We start from the raw sequence: 13,540 nt of genomic DNA, 5'->3' as shown, positions 1-13,540 counted from the left end.
TTATGGTTGCTATGAATTATTCTTGAATCTCATGATGCCCAATCACAAAGTTTCCCATAACTTCAGTTTTTCTGAATGTAGGTTTGAAAAGAAAGCACAGTTTCATCTGTTCCTTGAGATCTGCACAAGAGTTGCAATTCATCAGTGGTGGTAAATGTGAAATACACCTCAGAAAGACAGAAAAATATCGGATGGTAACCAGATGATCCAGGGCTGGGCCCAAGCAGATAAGACAAGGCGCATTCCACCGGGGGCGATGGAGGTACGGCTGCAATGATTTTGGCAGATTGAATATTCGGAGATATAAATGAGACAGTTGGCTCGTTTCATAATGAAATATCAAAAATTCACCTGGAATTGCCGCGTTGGGTCCTTTTTAGGTGGCCGACTGTGAAAGCTATTGGTTACAGTTGTGAATTTATGATGAAGGAAGAGATTTTAAGAGAGCCTCACTAAAACTGTGCAGAGTATTCCTTTGAGTTTTATTCTGACTAAAAACTGTTATCAGACAGCTGTGATTCACATTTACACTTTGAGCCTACCACTATTCAAAACAGTCACCTATGAGAAAGCCCCTCACTGTACTGAAACACCCCTCAAAAACATGAAAATTTAAATTAAATTATGGACCCTTCCTCTCCCGACAGTCAGTGTGATGATACGCTTTCAGATCCTATTTGGAAGGGTTTGAATGTGCTGAAATGTAAATGACTGGACGCATGGAGGCCCAAATGGGAAGCTAGATTCTACATGGGTCAAAGACAGGAAGACTATAGAACTAAGATAAACGGAGGGAAGGAGGAGGGGAGAGATTCTCATGCGAATCGTTTAACAGCGGACACACAGTGCCACTTGCATTATTGTGACTGTTGCATCAAGGGGCAACGCAAAGGGGCCCCTTATTTGCAATGCACCCCAGGGTTTTTGGTCTTCTCTGAAAAAAGGAACCATCCAGATTTAAGGGTGAGCTGCTAACTCATGTTATGGAATCAGATTATCTGATTTGCCAAGCAAGAATAACCTTATGTACTTCAAGTATCTGCAAAGAAATTAGCTGAATTACTAACATTTCAAGTCATGAAATAGAATATATTTTAGATTTGCTTGAGATTTGAGAACCAGTATTAACATAGAAAAGCTTAAGCTTTGGAATTTATGTTTGGTGCTGTACAAAGTAGCTGATTAATGCCTTGTGCTCATGTTTATGTCATGCACCTCACCATTTTACTGCCTGTCAATGTCATTATATCTCCATGTGCAGTTCATTCATGGTGTCTGACATGCCTCACTCTATCAGTCTGGTGAAATACCTGCTCTATGCTCCCTAGAAGCTCAAAGCAGCCTTTTAATAGAAACGATGCCTTCTAGTTAGCCAAAAAAAAGGTCAAGCAATTGGATTTCCAAAGTCTGATAATCCCTAGATGTTTACCTCAAACGTGGTGTGCACCTTTCCCTCTCAGCTCAGCTTTCATTTTCTCTAACTGCCCTTGTGCTGATTTGTCAACCATACATATGATCAATTAATCTATTGAGTCTGAACAGCATGGAAGATTTAAATTGTCCATACATACACCCATGTGGCCAGTAAGCCCATTTTGTCTATTTATAGTCGTCGTCAGTTAGTGCAGCAAGTGCTATAGACAAAAACCTGTCAATTAAAAATAAATCCCCCCTGTCGTCGTTTTGGAGAAATGTGTAGCATGAATCTCCTTGATGGAATCTCACAGTAGCTCTGTTGTACAAAGCAATCTATATACCTTAATCTTACAAAGAAATTCATTTAACTAGGCATACTTTTTTCAAAATTCATCCCATTTTTTCACATCAGCATTAAAGAATTTGCATTGTACGCTGTTTTCTTATTTAAAAATGAAGACAACAAGACTGTGTTGTTTTGTTGAAGGGGAAGATAAAAAGGAAATTGTGATTCTCGACTTATTCCTTTCTTCCCCCTATGAACAGGCAGGTACAGCAGATTCATGTAGAAGTTTCCCCTGCAGCCAGAAAGCGCCAAGCTGTGTCAAAAATGACATGCATCTCCTGTTTCCATGTCATGCCATGCATGTGATGTGATGGGCGAATGAAGGCAGTTCCTGCAGAGAATAGTAGGGGGTCATTATTAAGCCTCTTAAATTAGCGCCCCCTCTCACACAGCCCTTGCAATTTTCCAAGACCCACAACCACACGAACACCCACTGAACTCAGCACATTAGACTTGACAAAGAAAATCATTTCCGAAGTTTACTTGCAGCAAACTCATTTCATATGTGATTGAATTGTACCTGTATGGTATGACCCATTTAAACTCAAAGTCACACATGGTCGCTTTTAGAACCTATTTGAGCAGAACCATGCTGTTAGTTAGCTGTAGACTGTGCCAATTGCATGTCCTATGCAAAGCAATTTACATGTCTCTCCATCACACTCACTTATATGGTTCAGCTCACAAGAGTTACCATTTAGATCGCTTATGGGGGAGGGGAGAGGGAGTGAGCTACATCCACTTGTATAATACCATATGTATGTTTCGCAGTGTATAGAGTGGGTGGCAACAGCAGCAGAAAACTTAACCTCCTGCGCCCCTGAACTCCATCCTCACTGAAACACAAATGACACCATGACAAACCAAGCATGTGGCCCAGATGTGGAAATGGACTGCTTTTGCTGCTTCTCCTCTCCTCCCATTTTGATAGGCAGGTCCCACCACTCCAGCATCTGCCTTGCCCATCTAAATGCTCTCAATATCCCTAGATTAAAGAGACCTAGGCCCCAAGGTCAGAGTTTGAGCGAATGACTGCCTCTTCTCGAGAGCAAAAACCCTTTTTTACCGCACCTTGTCTCACTTTTATTCCACTCCTTTTCACTGATTTTCCTGTCTCTCTCTTCTGTTTCTGTCTTTCGATCTATGCATCACCATCTTTCCCTCTTTCTCTCCTGCTATCGTGTATATGTATATTTACAAGAGTGCACATAACTGGTGTCTGGGGAAGAGTAAGGAGCAGTGGGGAAGGGAAGCCATTAGGGGAATAAAGAGAGGTGCTGCCTCACAGCCGAGCTTCACAGGCCAGTGGAGCAAATCAAATTGGGTCTTGTTCTGCGGCAGGACACGTGTGTGCGCGCACACACACACACACACACACACACACACACACACACACACACACATACACATACATACATACATATACGCTCAGTGACAGTGGTAGAGGCAGCACACAGCTGACAGGAGTGCCTTTGGGACATAGCAGGGCTGGGCATGTCTAGGGCTTGCCCACCAAGGGATGCATTCATGACCCCAAACTCTCCTGAGCAAACACATTTTAAGAAGGGTTTAGGATTAGTCAGTATTGCTATTATGTACAGAAATATAGAATTTCACAGCTGTAGTCAGTGGTTATAAATTGGAAACCCTGAAAATTGTATTATTTTTTTAAAAATACACCACTGCGCCGCACTGTTGCACTGGGTGACATGTTCCTTTGTGATGATGACCATGGACACTGTTTTAAAGATACATATTCAATAAGAATGAATGATCTTGGGATTCAGAGCTATAGAAAAGCTGAAGATGTTTCAGTAGTGAGAGACAGACAAACACGTTGTTGGTTTTGTACTTCTCATGGGATTTGCAGTAATAAAAATATAGAATATCTCCAGCCTTGTAAAGGCTGGATATGTTAGAGCTGGAATAAAGTTTGGAAAGAAAGGTAAACAAATAGGCTCTTAGGAAATATACAGTAGAATATCGTAAAAAACACTTAACACATATATTGTTAATGACATCCCCTGTGAAAGTTTTTATGGCAAGTAGCAATATCTATCCACCCTCTCTGCACTAATACCTCATTTATAACTGCTCGAATTCTCTATTCCCATAATGTTCTGAATGAGATTTAAGTTATTAGTAGGCTCATAGCAAAGCTGAAGAATTGGAAGGGGACTCCAGGTAAAGGGCACTAAAGCTAATGAAAAATGAGATGGAGAGTCATTCTTAAGGCTTTAGTTTTATTAGAAATACATGGTAATAGCACCAAAACCTTAGTCAACATAATGTTCGCTGCCATCTATACGATACCAATGCCTATGGGGCACTATTCATCCACAGAGAAATAAAGGGAGATGGGTAAAAAATACATGCAATGCTTACACTTCATTCGGTTTCTCTAAGGGATTACCACCACAAATCACTTTTGCTCAATTCATTACATGCCTGCAGAGAAGGGGCAGATGTCTGATGGATGGTTGTCTGCAAATGGACTTGTCAGTAACAGAAAAATGCACACGCTTTAATTAAAGAGGGCTGGACAAGTGGATCCAGAGTGGATTTAGGTGTCCCTCCACATCTGTACAAGCATGGTCATTTATCAGAGGGTTCTCAAGGAATGGGGCACAGTAACTACACACTGTAGTAGTTCAGTAATCAAAATACGGCCAATTGTAGTAATCTTTTTTACATAAACACATGGCACAAACAAACCACGTTGATACAGTTCCGTCAGATATTTATTTTAATTTTTTTAAGAATTGTGACCAAGATATATAGTGACTGTCCACCAGAGAGCACAGACTGTAAAATGACAAAAAAAGTAGGTAATGGTCAAACTGTTCTGCATTTTTGTACTGCAATTTCTTGTTGATATATCTGCAATAACTTCATATCAGACGACATAGCGGATTAACCAATGTATCTGTCTAACTCTGGTTTTATGATATTCCATTGATATGAGGTAGCGGTAATGCAACTAAAAAACATAGTATGTAAATAATGGAGGTTGAAAGTACTTAAAAAAAACAGCTTTGCTAATGTTTTATAAGGAAATATATGACTGCAACACATTTGTGTAAACCTCAAAGATACAAGAATGTGTTTTTGTGTTATTTAGAGTTTGGGGTGTGCCACTGGAATAATTAGGCTACAGACTTTATAAGTTGTAAACATGGCTATAAACATGGCGTAGAGGTACAATCTAAAAACAAAATATCCCCTTTATGTTCTCAATATGCCTGTTGTTCATCATTCACTACAGTCCTTTGCATTTTACCCCAGTGACACAAATCCTATGCAGCTACTTTTGTTTAAAGCAGGCCATTAATGAAGAGCTCTTCAGCTAAATACATCTTTATTCTGCGATTAACGATGATGCTTGAAGTAAGGGGGCTGAGGCCCTTCAGCTTCCAAGTCTTTACAGCCTCTCCGCCATAAATCAGACCTTATGTCCAGCAAGTGCTGCTAACATTTATGAAATATTCATCAGCCATTCACTTTTGCTTTCCACTCACCCTAATCATTGCGTTTAGGCAGCATTGTGTTACCTCTCAAAAAAAGAGGCTACAATCATCTTGCTGAGTGGAGGTGAATTGTGTTTTTGCTTTTATGCCAGACGTACTACGGGTGGACATTTTCATTCTGGTATAAAAGTGTCAGTCAAAGACCTTCCTCTCCTTCTTATGATGTTTCCTTATGTTTCCTTATGTTTTCAGGGGCAGTTTGCTATCTATGCTGTAATTAACCAACTATGTTGACAAATGTATCTTTAAATAACTTAAAATACACAAATCGGTATAAGTCGATACAAAATGATAAATAAATGAATGCACATTTCAGTTCACACAATGTTTCAGTAAGCTGGAGCAATTAATTGTGCGTGTTAGTATGTGTGTGTGTGAGAGCAACTTATTGCTGCTAACACTTAGTAGTACATGCTCACTATAAGTATTACATAAAGCATTACTTAAAGAAACTAACTGAAATTTCTACTTTGACTCTTTTGTATCTTTAGTCAGTTTCTAATATGACCCACTAACACAAACTCATTTCAGATTTTGCTGTTAACCTCTGTCTCGCTTTCTTTCTATCTCTGTGGCTCACTTACCTATGACTGTGATTAATGTCATTATAATACAATGAGCATGATATTCACATCAGTCATGTTCAACCAATCCACGACCCAGCCGATGAAAGGTTGTGATATTCATCACCATCCACTGTCTGCAGTCAAACACACGTCTCATTTCACAATAGCAAGGGGAAATTCCACCTTATTCTTTACCCATTTGCAATTCTTATTGCTGTGAGAAAGTTAATCTATCCCCAGCAATAACTCATTGGATGTTACAGCTTAAGCGAAGATGTCCTCACTTGCCCATCTTGCATTTTAAACAGGGGGCAAAGACCCTTGGTACAATTTTCCAAACACAACTGAGCTAACACTGATTTATTGCTCCAGTTTATATAACTCATATTAGGAATTCATGGACCTGGCAAAAGGGATTAGAGCATTTATTTCAGGCAGGGAGATGATCCTGTCATTAATGGTCGATACTTTCATCATCGTTTAAACCAGAGGAATTTGCCCGGTGACGAATCGCGGCGGACATAGCTATCAGAGTTGTGCAGCTGTACTCGTTATCTGCCGACGACCCGCTCTGCTCGGTGAACGTGGACCCGCGCCCATCAAACTTGGATTAGGCTGTCAATCAAGCGTCGGCCTCGAATATTGTGTTACAGTTTCTCCCAAATGTCACCAAGATCAGAGTAATTTCTTGGCTAATTGCATTTCGTCTCCCTTTAATGCTGCACGTTTAATGGTTTTGTTACATTGCGTGACAAGATGGTGTTTCTCTCAAACTGGCACGGTGATGAGCATAAAGAGGTCTGCGCTTTTGTTTAGAGAAGGAAATGAAAGAATAAATGACTGTTAAAGTTCAGAGGGCGTATTTCTGAAATGGCAGCAAATAAAGACAAGAAACGATCCCAATCTTGCCATAGCGTGACATCAATTACACAAAATTCTCATCAGAAAGGGGTTGTTCCGTAAGTCTGCTAGCTTTGCCTGGGTTGTTTTATTCTGGAAGTGGCAGCATGTTATGCTACAGATCTGTGTCAGACAGCTCAGAGCAATACTGAGGATTTTGTGTCCTCTGACACCTACTTTTTTTTTACATGCCGCTGACTGAGTTTAAACATGACAAATACAATTTAAAGCATTTGACTGTGTCCATGTGCTTCTCCACAGCTAACAATAGTAGCCACAATATCCATTAATTTTCTCCTCTAAGAAATCTTTGCTAGGGGAAATATTATTAACCATATTAAATAAAATACTAATTCCACTGCACATCGGCGGGATTACATTTACAATACGTGTCAAGTTGTACGGGAGGGAGCCTTACAAATAATTACTAAAACTCTGTTTCTGAAATTCCTCAAAGGCCAAACATGCATGGGGAGGGGGTTGATTCATTACTGTACCATTATGATCGTGGCTCTGTGTTGTAATATATGCAATATGAAGGTGCCATGTACAAAATAAAGGCCACTGACGAGCCTTTTTGAAAGTCTGTCATACTTCTTGTGTGCCTAATACAAACCAGTTTGCACAGAGAACATATTACATTATAATTTCAGATATTTAGCCCACATAGAGACTATAGCCCATTACTGTTATCCATCTCGTTTGTTGTTTTACATAGTTATATGGTGCATAATTACAGATATCATGTTGGATATGATGCACAGCGTACCATCCGCCATCTTCACACTACTATTTATTGCCTAAAAAGCACAAAACCAAAGCACTGCAAGGGCAAGGTAGCGAGGTGACGAGACAATGAAGTGCACTTAACACTACACTCCAGCGCCATTTTTCACTGGATGGATGAATTAAAGAATTGCCATTAAAACATTCAAGAAATTTACATCTAGGAATATAAACTATAAATACAGTAGAGAAAAGAAATAACGGAGCAACAATAACAAACACTTAACTGCTTTCCATTAGTGCACTTAACCTCCTCTTCATGGTGAGCAATCCCACTTTACATTTCCTGTGGCTAAATGCGTGTCTCTAATTCACAAATGAGGGGACGTTTTGAGTGGCCCTCTGTCTCCCCAATGAGCAAATGCTGCAATTAACTTTTCCTCCTCTTTTTCTAGGGGGAGAAGGTGTTTTAAAGACATTAGCCTTACAGTCAACAGTATCTTCTAGCTACTGCTAAATAAAATTTCTATTTTTCTGTGGTACTTAATATTACAGTTGAAGATAATAGCCCATTTATGCTGTATTATTCAAGGATGATTTAATGGAAAAATCTGAAGGAAGATAGTCATTAGACATTATTACTGTCATCAGTTCAAATGCATATTCAACTTTCAACAAGTTTCTATCCAAAAGAATTTTATACTAGCAGACAGCTATTTTAATATAAGTACAACATACTAAGAGTTAGTATTAATGACTGTATGAACTGTGAAAATAATTCCAGGTGTCTGCAAGCTGCACCAGGGATGACCTTGATAGGGATTAGCGGTCAAAATAGCAAAAATAAGCAATATCATGTATTCTTGGTGTTACTGCTGACATGACACTCTGGTAAATAATAAGCATATGTCAGGATTAAATCTGATTTACTCCTGTAATGATCTCATTGTATCCACATATGCATCATTTGTATGTGAGTCTGTCCGTGTGTGCACTGGGCTACTCATGCCCGTGGATGTGTGTGTGTGTGTGTGTGTGTGTGTGTGTGTGTGTCATTACAACAAGAGCTGGTTGCATCCATGAGCAAAATGGCTGCATAATTGGTGATGTCTATGACACAGTGCTCTCTGTAGGTGTTTTTTCTGCATCTTGCCCAGACTCTAATTACTGGGGTTTCAGCGGGGAGGTAAGGCAGGCAATGAGGAGAAGGCTCCTGTGCCGCCTGATTCTGTCAACTGACGGGTTGTTCTGTCTGCGGCACAGCCAGGCAGCCCAGAATCCCTGGAGTGAGTTTGGGAGAGACCAGGGGACTGGTCATATCAGCAAATCTTAATCAAAAGCCTGAAATTGTCAGCTGTCATACACTTTTTGTGATCTTTGATACCTTGCCCCTCCTCTGACCCAGACCGGCAAATAACACCTACCAACACGCACGCAGACACAGATACACGGAGCATATATTCACACATGGCTTACACGTGCACTCGCTTTCTCTTTCATACACACAAAGACACATAATGTATGTGTGCTTTCACACTGATAGCTTCATGCAAGCTTGTGCGTGCGCGCGCACACACACACACACACACACACACACACACACACACACACACACACACACACACACACACACAGAAAAGCAACAACCTGCATATATCCTCTTTTGAAAAATGCAGACAAGCAGTCAGGTTCAACATGAATATATGATATATTGATATATTATTTACAGACGCACTTATGGCTCAACATATAACTTTATGTCCAGCTGTAATCCTTGTAAACATACCATATTTTCTCTGTTTAAGGAAATAAAAATGAGCTTTTCTAATTGTATTATCATTAAGGTGGCATAGTAACACCAGTGCTCGGTTCACTGCTGTGTGTTCTCGGAATTTTCAATATAACACAATTATATTGCAGAATTTTGGATGAAGTCCAACACTTTCAAAACCAAAAACTTTTAGTATAATAAATGAAACCAGAGCCGATGTGCTTCAGCTTAAGAACTGCACATTTTGGTTTACTGAGTCAGGTCAGTGGCAAACAATGCCATTTTATTTTGCCCCAAGACCCCTTTCAGACAATCTTAAACTTGTGCTTCAGTTCAGGAGAGGATGGAAAGGCTGTGGTGGCTTTGATCGACCGACTGTTACTAAGAAGCTTTGAGGGGGTTTAAAGGACCTAAAATGTATAAAATGGACGGATCAAGAGCAAGCAGAAATTTGACGGTTCAGAGGCAGGTTAAAAAAGTAGGAGCGTTCCCATACAATATATATCCAGTTAGTGCATATTAGGGAACTGCAGATGACAAAAGTGGAATCTAAGAGCCGATTAGTACCGTAGTTAAACCTTAAACACAGCTCCAAGCTCTTTATTTCTCTATCTTTGAAGGGCATGGAAGCCTGTTTATGAGTGGAGTCCAAGTAAGTAAAGTAAAAAAAATCTAACTAAAGACAGGTAAAAAGAAAGATTTGTGTGCGATGATTAACTGTGCCCTAGGTCCTTAACTAAACCACAGAACAGTGTGCAATACTGGAAGGAGGGAAGTGTTAACGTGTAATAGAGAATCCAATGTGATAAGTGCAACGTACAAAGCAAACCCAAATAAACTGAGTTTATAGGCAAATACTGTCCATGGACACCGTAGCTTAACAGCTTCACTAACATTTTAAATAATACATTTTTTTCACATTACTTAAGATCTGTTGCCATGCCATGATTGAAAAATAAATTATTTTTTGATTAGAATGCATGCATGATTAAGTAATTGTTAAATTAAGAAAACAAATATAAAAGACAGAATGTTATTAGTTGTCAAAAATGCTTTCATCACTTAATTGGCAATTCATTGATAAAAAATTACCGAAAAAACATTTATCTTCTGTTAATAAGGACACATCAACAGAGGCCATGCCCTCAGTAATGAAACAGGCTTGGACTGCTAATGATAACTGTTATTTATTCCACCGCTACCCAGGTTTATTTGGGCCAATGTGGCACCATCAACCTCTCTCACTTTGTTAATTAAGCCTGTTGATACTGCAGGATGCTTACCTGCAATTATTCCATTTTAATGAGCGGCAGCGGATGGAATAAAGGGCAAAGCGAGGTCACCCAGAGGCAGCCGAGCATTGGTGTTTTAATAGATACTTAAATGCTGTTAATTTAGCTCCTGGTAATGGCGAAGCCTGCTTGTAGAAAATATCTACAGTTCCAGGCGAACTAAGTCACGGGCAAGCGGCTGAGGGGCTTTCTGAGGGTAGGATGAAAATTCTTAAACTATTCAGAGACTTCTGTTACTGCCCAGGGGAGGATCTCCACATCTCCTGCTTGTTATCGGCGGCAGACTTGGCATGTTTTCAGCTCTCAAGACTTTTGATGGGTTTAGGCAAAGGTTTGGCAGGCCCTCACCTGTTCTCGCCTGCAGTATGTGTCAGTGTCAGGCTGAGTGTTGGATTTTTATAGAGCAGATCCAAGGTCTAAGAAAAAAAGAAGAGAAAAACTGAAGTTCCAATGTATAATATTGTGTGTGTGTATATACAATAAAAAACAAGAAAAGCAGCAACATGTGTCTGTTTTTATGTGTGAATGTTTAAAGATGGTGCAACAACGGTCTACTTAATTTGAGTCTCACGTACACTGCCCCGGTTCAACAAACGGATCAGCTGGTTTCCCTCACCCCTTGCATGGATCATGTATCACCTGTGCAACTGTGTAAGTGCGCACATACACAGCGGTGCTACAGTACGTAGGTTATTATAACTCTTGCGCTGGTTTCTGAGAAGGTGGTGTGATAACAGTCATTAGGGAAGCCGTGGGAGGAAACTGAGTCTTATTAGAGAAGCATGGAGCTTCATTGGAAAAACAAGCACTTTCATTAACAGGTGTGAAGCTATGCAAATACATAAACGCACCCTGGTAGCCCACTGATCCCCACACCTGCATGTGAAAAATGGCTGCTTATTAACACAACAACCCTGCAATTAGTTTAGAAGAATGGGATTCAATTAAACTGGAACAGAATGTATGTGTGTAAATGTCCAGATGCACATGCACATGGATAGATGTAATATGGAAAACAAAAATGCCAAATTGATCAGGTACATGTACAGCAGCCTTGCAATAATGCTGTTTTATCAGTTTGGAACTTTTTTCCTTAATGTTTCTCCTTATTTGAGTGAAACATACTTGAACTAAAATGGTTGCAACGATAGAATACTTCGTTCTATGTCTACATTTCTGTTAGTTTCAGTTGTGATGAAGACTGTCTTAATATCTTACAGTTTATCAAAGGAATCCTTAATGGCAAAAAAATGCAAGACAAATGCCTCAAAACACGCAATGATCCTAACAATTAACATAATAAGCAGTTAATGATATGCATTTTCTGTTCGAGCTCTGTTATGAGTCTTTGTTTATGCTATTGTTTGTTCTTTTGCTCATCTTTTTTTTTTTTTTTTAAACTAGCACACATACATGGCAGCAGCAGTGGGGTTTGGAATCAGATGGATCAGAAGACAGTTTCCTGTGTGACACATTTAATGCATAACATGCTTCCAGTGAGGGCTCTTGAATGGGTAGATTTTTGAAATGTGCCAGAGTGACTCCCCACTGAGCAGTAAGCTAGGTCTTTGATGTATCGCGCTGTAATGTGGTTGTTATCCATAATCGGCTTGAATTCAGGAGGGCCACGGCTGAAAGAGAGGTACAACGGTAACATGTTCTTGTGGTACATTAAAATCTCTTCCTATTAAAAATCTTTCACCCTTGCCCACTGCGACCAGAACTAAACACCCTGTAAACCCCTATTGCCTTAGCGCCTGAAAATATGCATTCACAAAACCACAATTTACTTAAAGAGCCAAAATACTGATGTTTTATTTTATTTTATTTTTTATAGTTTCCAACAGGGTAAAGTATAATATTGGTAACAGAACATAGTATATAATTTAAATCCTGTGAACCTGTAAGATGATGATGATGAGTTTCTTGATGCTTATGCAAATTTCCTGTTTCTGCGCGTTTGTGATACCATAAGTTTAAACAAGAAATAATCCTGACACTATCGTATTAAGCTGCAATGTGAAAGGTGGGAGGCAGACAAGAGTTTGTGATACGCATCAATATAGGGCTTGCAAGGAATATGGAGATGATATTTTGCATTGCATGAATAACAATCAACAGTTGAGGGAACAAAGAAGTGTTTTGAAATATGAACGCTATTACGCAGTAAAATGAGACCCCTAATAATGGAGTTTTAATGTTGCACCATGAAGCAGTGAATTTGAATCTGGAAAACAAAGATGGAAGTGACTTGGCCCATAGAAGTCTTAACAGGTAATAATCCAGGAAAATCACGAGTTGCTGTGCTGTCACACATCCACCAAATAATATGGGTGCATTCCAAAATCAAAAGCCATAACACTGCTGCACATTAGTGTTCATCCATATGGTTCAACAGATCCTAATCTACATTACCTGTGATACGTATGCTGTAATAAAGACATTTTGATGATGCAGTAAGAGCTCCTAAAACAGTGTGATAGCCTGCCTAGTAAAAAATAAATAAAGTTAAGCACCCAGGTTGTGATTGTTGCTCTAGAGATTTCAACATTATTACCATCTAGCCTGTGCGTAGGGTTTTAATTTAGCAGTGATAATTTGCTTATGCGGGCCTCCACTGATTAGAGTTCTTGTTGCACCAACAGTTTTTAATATAGTGTGAATTACCCACTGTGCTTGTTTATACCACCCGAACAGGGCTGGAAATTTAGCAGCGAGCCTATTTGAAATTAAAGATGGTCGGGAAACCAGAGAGACAGCCTGACAGAGAGAGAGAGGTCTGGTGGAGACAGACAGCCAGACAGAGGGAAATAGATGAGATTGCGGGTGTGGTTGGGGGGGTTGAGTGTTTGTAAAAGAGAGTAATCAAACAGCAAAAAAGACCAAAATATAATATTGTATGCAGCTGACTCTCTGACATTAGCTAGACTATAATAGTTAGGTTTGAGAGGCCATCCTCATTGAGGCTCGCAAGAGTGAATTGAAGTGTACTAGTT

This window comes from Micropterus salmoides, unplaced genomic scaffold, assembly GCF_014851395.1.
Source record: "Micropterus salmoides isolate LMB-PRFRI ecotype aquatic unplaced genomic scaffold, ASM1485139v1 Ms_hic_scaffold_19, whole genome shotgun sequence".
NCBI classification, from domain to species: domain Eukaryota; kingdom Metazoa; phylum Chordata; class Actinopteri; order Centrarchiformes; family Centrarchidae; genus Micropterus; species Micropterus salmoides.
The sequence above is the reverse complement of the archived record's forward strand: the minus strand, read 5'-3'. Positions refer to the sequence as shown.